The sequence below is a fragment of the Dermacentor andersoni genome, chromosome 4 (assembly GCF_023375885.2).
Source record: "Dermacentor andersoni chromosome 4, qqDerAnde1_hic_scaffold, whole genome shotgun sequence".
In the NCBI taxonomy this organism is placed as follows: Eukaryota; Metazoa; Arthropoda; class Arachnida; order Ixodida; family Ixodidae; genus Dermacentor; species Dermacentor andersoni.
Genome location: NC_092817.1, coordinates 47730070 through 47737910, shown reverse-complemented (window position 1 = coordinate 47737910; position 7841 = coordinate 47730070). Strand labels below are relative to the sequence as shown.

General features: G+C 45.5%; 1 long non-coding RNA gene across 1 annotated transcript; it reads right to left on the bottom strand.

Moving 5' to 3' along the window:
• Window positions 1–244: 244 nt before the first annotated feature.
• Window positions 245–2320, bottom strand: LOC126536657 (uncharacterized). Its single transcript, XR_011893596.1, has 3 exons — window positions 2270–2320; window positions 2042–2138; window positions 245–419 (listed from the first exon to the last, which is right to left on the bottom strand). It is a non-coding gene; the product is annotated as an uncharacterized lncRNA (long non-coding RNA).
• Window positions 2321–7841: the final 5521 nt, after the last annotated feature.

Genomic DNA, 7841 nt, shown 5'->3' with positions numbered 1-7841 from the left:
AATGCACGGTACAAGAGTGCTTTTTTTCGTTACCGAGCCCACCAGAATGTAGTCGCCGCGGCCGGCATTTAACCCACGACCACCTCGCGTGCAGCTGCGCAATGCCACAGACACAGATGTATGAAAGTTTCATGAAATTGAAATGAAATTTTCACTGACAAGAGATAGCACTTAAGTCTTAATTGCTGTTTTATTTGACTGTGACATTGTAACTGAGTTCACAACGTAACGTATCTGTGAAAACACCTCAGTATACCTAGCGAACACGTTTACAGAAAAACTTGATGGGGCACCTGTTTCAGCTTGCTACCACTGAAGCTCTGCGAAACACATGACCGCATACTTTTCCATGGGAGGCCGCAGGCATGGAAGATGGACGTCTTCAACACAGGGTGATTTTGATCGGTCGCCATTGTGATCTGGAAAAACGAGAACGTTCGTTACACCTCCGTAAGTGTCGAAGGCAACCTTTTATTTGTACGAATTACACAACCAGGGCAACATCTATGACTGCTACTCGCGGCTGTTCCATTACGGCTGATTACATATCTTCAGCTTTTTTAAATAGCAGTCCTGAAGCACCCTAGGCAGAGTAGAAGTAGCCTTCCTAGCCACTCCATCATCATTCTTATCACCATGATCCACGTCGTCGTCGTCATTGTCGTCGTCGTAGTCATCATCATTATCAGCCCATCTTTGTCCACTGCAGGACGAACATGCATGCACTTATGTCCAATGAACCCTGTCTTGCGCCAGTTGGCTCCCATCTTATGCCAGCAAATCTACTAATCTAGTTCACAGCCGTCTTCGACTGCGCTTCTCTCCTCTCGGTACCCGTTTAGTAACTTTTTGTGACTCTGCCTTCCTGTCTCTGTTGCTGTAAAACTTAACTTACACATACTGTTACGGCACATCATTTTAAAGGCAAGAGGTCGTGTAAAGAAATGAGAACATGCCGGTTCATGACTGCTCAGGAACCAGAAGCCAACAGTAACTCCGTAAGTTGTTGCAGCTTTTTATTGTTCAAATGGAATCCCCTCGCTCGAAATTTAAACTGTTATGTCACTTACCGATGTCGCGAACGTTGGTTATGGGAAAGGCCATGGTTTCAATTCTGTTTCAATCGGCAGTACTGAAGCTAAATAACGTGTTTCCAAATTTTTAATTTGGAGTGACGCCAGTTAGACCTTCCCACATAAAAAATGCATTAAACATGCCACAAGAATGCAATAATTTTACACATGTGCAATGTCTTCAAAAGACCAAAGCTAAACAAGAGAGGAAAGTCAGAAAAATTAACTTGACGCTAGTCTCCGATTCCAATATCAATCGATACAAGTTAACGTACTGCAATCAACATGAGCACACGTAGACTTTATATGACATAAGCCCAATGCGCCATCTCGTGCAATATTAGCTGCAACACGGCGACGGACATCGAAGGAATCTCAGGTCTACTCTGAGCCACTCACATACAAGAGTTATTTCGCTAATACCAGTAATTGGAATCATGCTGAGATCTCCAATGGTTCCTATGTGGGTGCTAGCGAGCAGTCTTATGGCTGGTGATAACGCAGTGTAGGGCAACTGGATGAGGACAGAGAATAATTTGACACACACACAGTGCGGTGTATATGTGTGTCAAATTCTTCTCTGTCCCCGTCCAGTCTAGCTGCCTGCACTGTGTTGCCACTAATTCCAATCAATAAACCCACAAACGTTCAGTAGTATTGGGACCACCTCACTCTCGGGCACCGTATTGCAGCTCCTATTGAACGCGACTGCACAATGTACAGTACAAATAAAAATTTGCAACAAAAAAGGAACAACAACCATAACGAGATGGTTAGTACTGTAAATCTATATTTTGCTTTAATGTGAACAAGATCTCGTTTTCAAAATACTTCCGCACCATTCACGTTGGTGCCATTCCACTCATGTCAAACTGCAGCATGAAATATAATGAGTGTTCACCGTCATGGCGCCTCGACAACAGTGCAGCAGCCAGACATTAAGAAAAGCGTCATTACAGAATACTCACGCCCCGATCAACGAAGTTCTGAAAGTTGCGAACAAAGACGTGCTCTACGAAGTTTAGGTCCCTGGTCACAACAAAAGGAGCGTCACCGTTGTAGAACCTGCGTCATGAAATTGCATTTGTACCAAGCCGCCTGGAAGTGCTGCGTCATTTGCGTAAGCCTATTAAAGCTGCCTTGAGTGTAGTGCGAGAACAGTTAGTTGGTTGAGAATATCTTCAAGAAAAACTTACCCATATATATCGCCGTACTGGTCAAGCCATTTTCCCATCACCTTGTATATCTCCTGTTGGAATGTAGGTCAAATAATACATGAGACAGCTGCTGAAGGAACAGCGCATAGACTCTAAAACAGTTTAGGCTTGCAACTCGTTTGCCTTCGTACCATTGTCAACACCTTTCACGACTTCAGGTAAAAAAAAATATCACTTATACAGCCTCTTGTGAGGTAGTCACTGAGTGTAAAAAAAAGGGGGAGGTCGGGGGCGAGTGCCTGTGACGTCCCTCTAACGCACTTGTTCATGTTCTTGTTGCTTCTTTTAAATACTCTTATACATCGCTACCCGCCGTTGTTGCTCGGTGGCTATGGTGTTGGGCTGCTGAGCACGAGGTCGCTGGATCGAATCCTGGCCACGGCGGCCGCATTTCGATGGGGGCGAAATGCGAAAGCAGCCGTGCGCTTACATTTAGGTGTACGTTAAAGAAGCGCAGGTGGTCGAAATTTCCGGAGTCCCCACTACGGCGTGCCTCATAATCAGAAAGTGGTTTTGGAACGTAAAACCCCATAATTTTTTTATACATCGATGATAAGCCTCATGGACACCGTTTCGAGCTGATAACAACTTGAATCGCAATGTGCAGAAATTGTCGTAGCAAGTTCGCAAACTCTGGCGATTGACTAGTAGTCGCCCGCGGATAGCGTTTACTCTTCTTGTGCCGAACCGGCGAAAATAATATTATAGAAGGCATCAGATCAATGAAAAAGAGTTTCTCTATCAAATATATTTAAAACGTGTCTCACTTCGTAGTACCAGCCTGCACGTTCCTCTGGTACATGTGACTTATTCTAGTACTATTTCTTGACGTTATTGCTTGATGAATTCTTCATCAGTGTTGCTACAATGTACCACGTCGTGCTAAATACACCAGTTGTTACTCTGCAATACCATGAAAACAAAGCCATGACAAATCTTATTTTTTTTCACCGCTTTGACAAGCCTCAGTCGTTGCTTTGTTTGCTTTGCTTTCCTCCCCCACGCTTTTCAACATAGCCATGATTGGCTTGGCAAAACAGTTAAAAGAAATCGACGGCATACACCATGCTATGTATGCCGACGACATCACCATCTGGGTTAACACAGGTTCGCTCAGAGAGGAGGAAGAGAAGTTACAAGAGGCAGCCACCTGCATAGAGGACTACGTCAGACCAAGAGGGCTAGCCTGCTCCACGTAGCCTGCTCCAAGTCCGAGCTCCTGAGAGTTTGGAGAGGAAAGCAAAACAGCACAGTCCCCACCAGCGACGAGTTAAAGCTCAAGGTCTACCTCGAGGGCAAGCCGATACCTGAAAAGACGCTCATCAGAATCCTGGGGATGTGGATACAGTCAAACCAACGCTGCACCCACACCCTCGCCCTACTCAAGGCATCCACCCTACAAGTGGCCCGCATGATCACGCGCATCTCACACAGACGCCACGGCATGCGAGAGCAGGACACACTCAAGCTGGTCAGAAGCCTGGTCGTAAGCCGAGTGGCATACAGCCTCCCATACTACAATCCCATCAAGAGTGAGGTACAACAGGCGGACGCGATTCTACGCAAAGCCTACAAAACCGCACTCCACCTTCCCCACAACACCTCAACCGAAAAGCTCCTAGCCTTAGGACTACACAACACCTTCGAGGAATTGAAAGAGGCGCAACTAGTCTCCCAACAGCGAAGACTACAGCAGACCCCATCTGGCAGGGAGCTCCTGAAGAAACTAGGCTGCGCCGATCAACTTCAAGAGATACAGAGGACCGAAACAATTCCGGACGAATATCGCGACACACTAAAAGTAGCACCCATACCCTGGAACATGGATCCCAACCTACAGAAAGCACGCAGAGAGGCGAGGGCTGAATACCTACAAAACACACTAGAACCCCAAAAAAAACGACGGTATATGTGGACGCAGCCACATACGCCAGAGCAGCGGGGCAGAGCAACAGCAACGCGGTAGCAACGGTGATTGATTCGAACCTACGCGAGATCACCAGCGCATCCCTACAAGACTTTACGGTAGTCGATGCTGAAGAAGCGGCCGTCGCTCTAGCGGCAGCGGAGGGATATCGGTCTAAACGGTCTCTAACAATCCTTACAGACTCCCAAACGGCGTGCCGCAACTACCTACGCGGCAGAATAGGGCACGGAGCGCTCCGCATACTCCGCTCCGGAGACCACATAACACAACGACAAACAAAAAATGAACCAATTAGGCATACGATAGTATGGACGCCGGGACACACGGGAGTGGCAGGGAACCAAGAGGCGGACTGGATAGCTCGACGGTACACTTATTACCGAACATCCAACGTAGGCGACCTCGAGGGGACCGAACCTGTACCCCAAGACTATTCGGCGATACTAAATTACTACAAGGGCTGCAGTAAGCGGTATCCACCACCGCACAACTCCCTTAGCAGAAAGGACTCTGTCGCGTGGAGGCAGCTAAAGCTAAACGTACTCAGCAAAATGTATCCCGCACAATGCAATGACAAATGCCCCTGGTGCCACGAAACACCCACGCTGTATCACATAACGGGGGCATGGCAGAAGATAGACGTGGTACCCGTTATACCAAACCAGAGTGCGGAGCAATGGGAGGGAGTGTTCTCCAGCGATCGCCAGGTCGACCAAGAAGGTCTGATTCGGCGAGCACAACTGGCAGCAGCATCCAGCGGAGCCCTGGACTAAGGGCAACCAACCGTTGTGCTAGCAGATGGACAAAGCCATCTGAAGACCGCAGAGGACCAGCGAATCTAAAGCTAATAAAGTTTTTCACTCACTCTCACTCACTCACTCACTCACTCACTTACTCACTCACTCACTCACTCACTCACTCACTCACACTCTGCTAATTCAGTTCAATGCAACCCCTTCCTATGTACAGGGTGGTGCGGTAGTGACTGAGGGTTGCAAAAATAGGGAAATGCCTGCAACGTGCCTCTAACGCACTTGTTAATTTTCTTGCTGCTTCATTTAAATGGACAGGGTCTTGAACCTCAACGATAAGCCTCTTGCACACAGTTTAGACCTGATATCAGTTTCAATCGTAATACACAGAAACCGTCGCAGCAAGTTCCTAGTCAAACGGCTTAAATGTGGATTAAAGAGAATCATTGAATGAACACAGTCGAAATAGACGTTGATCTTACCATTGAGTGGTACTCCCGGATATTTCCCCAGATTAGGCTAGGCTTTGGTCCGGGGATGCCAATTCTCTCGAAGTAAGAGAATTGCCAACGGCGCCATCTAGAAATAGAGAGAACGACAACTTAAATACAGATACTCCTCTTGAAGTCATCAATAATTACACGAAAATCGGCGGAGAAAAACGACAGTGAACTTTCTTGGATTCGCTAGAGGGCTTTGAAAAGGATACTACAAGCGATCGGGGAATCAATATCGGACAGCAGGCGTCCACTAGTTTTGAAAAACTCGATACAGAGAGCGAACCACATAATGATAAGCAAGATAATAATAAGAAATACTTTATACTCAATTCTCATTGTGTTCGATACGAGCACCGCACACAAAATAAAAGAATGTCACACATTATCGATACCTATTCACGGTAGTATATGGAATAGAGCTACGGTATTGCTACTTGGTTTTGTTAAAGTGTTTCTTACATGTGCGTATCACTTTCTTTATCGCACTATGATCGTTACTGAAATATTGCTAATATTGCTTGCATATACATTACTTGAGACTTCATTTCAGAAATGCTTCTTTTTCTCGTTATTTGCCGCAATTGCCTATTTTGTTTTGTGAGCATTCTTACTTTTGTGTAATTGAAAGAATTTTTTTCATTATGAAGGTAGCGTAGATTACATATAATATAGGTTGAAGTAGAATTAAATTTTATGCTGTTGCTTCCCAATATGTATGTTGCGCATACAAGCGTTGATTGTGCCTGCGTACAGAAATATTGCTTTCTGAGCAAACGCTTCCGTCAGACTCAGCTCAGCATTTTGCTTCAATTTCGCATGCGTAGCGTATACTAAACAATAATGAGAGATAGAGAGGCTGGGATTACGTAGCACTGGCTTTCAACTAAACGTTTACTGACATTAACATGCTTTCTTACATAAATGTTCTGCCACACATGCGCCAGGTATTAAAGTTATATCTTTTTCAAAATTTTCTCTCCAACGTTATTTTTCTGATAGCGCGATTGATGGTTCCGACAGAATTTTCAGAAAGCTACAATATCAGTTCGGCTTCAATAGTCTCTCCGATTACCTAGTTACGATTCTTCCTGACAATTTAGGTTATCATAAAAAGAAACGATTTGTCCATAGTCAGAAATATTACAATGTCCGGCGCCAACCGATTTGAACTAGCGCTTACTGCCAATTGAACGTTATTTCAAGAAGCACCAGCAAATTATAATCTGTCGAAAGAAGACAAGAACCATCTGCCTTGACAGGCACATGCAAAGGGCGCACTGCTTAACTTTACCTTCAAGATGAGCCAACTCTCTGAAATCATGCCATTGCTTAGCTCGTTTTCACTTTTATGCTATATAGCCCCTCGTTCAGCGAGATCCCGTGTTGCACTCGTACTCAGAGCGCAATAGTACGGCACACTTACACGCACTGTTTCGCTTGACAACAACAAATCTTGAATACGGTGCCTAAATTCAATTCTCGCCCACACGACATCCGTCCGTTCCTGCTGAGCACCCACACCCGCCAGCTCTCCCTCAACTCACATGAGAAACGCTGCCAGTAGTACAGCCGAGAGGAACAGCAGTGCGCCCGTGAAGAACATATTGACGCACGCGAGCGAAAAAACCAGGCACCGCGGTGAGCGCCTTTTATTGCCTCTGGTGGTGACAGGAAAACCTGAGCGAGGAGGTCTCTTTTTCCAGCTCTGCACTGCGCCGCCTCTCCTTAACTGACACGCCACGATGATGAATAATATTCGACATGTGCGCACAGCAGCGAAAGTAGCCTTGCTGTGCGGCTGGCGGTGCCCCTCGATGCCACTCTTCTCCATACAGGGTGGTGACTAGTCTGTTTGCGCCGCTATATTCTGTAGGCACTCATAGAAGCGCGCTATGATGGACAGCGGGAATTCAGGTTGTAAACACTTCTAATTTTCATTGTTTGTACCATTACTTGCATTCCATTTATTTACATCTCACCTTAGAAACAGAGGTTGAGCGCTTACTGTAACGCAATACTAGAATGAACTTCGAGCCCAGCTGACAACTAAGTCTTCTGCCGCGGTTTCCCTAACGCTAACATTATTTTAACACAAAGATTGCGCATCTGGTGTGCACTAAATGTTTCACAGGTTCTCCTTCAAAAAGACAGGCGAAACTTCTGATTTCAAAGTTTTAGCGGCGACATGCCATGAATTTTCCGAATATTTTTTTTCAAAATCGCCTGCTGCAGATAACGTAATTCAAGTCATTGAGATGGATTACTCAGACAGGTCGACATTTCTTGCACTAAAAACCAAGCACACGTTCAAATAGTATAAAATGGACTAATTAACTACTTAATTACTGTAAAGACAGATGTTACAATTTATA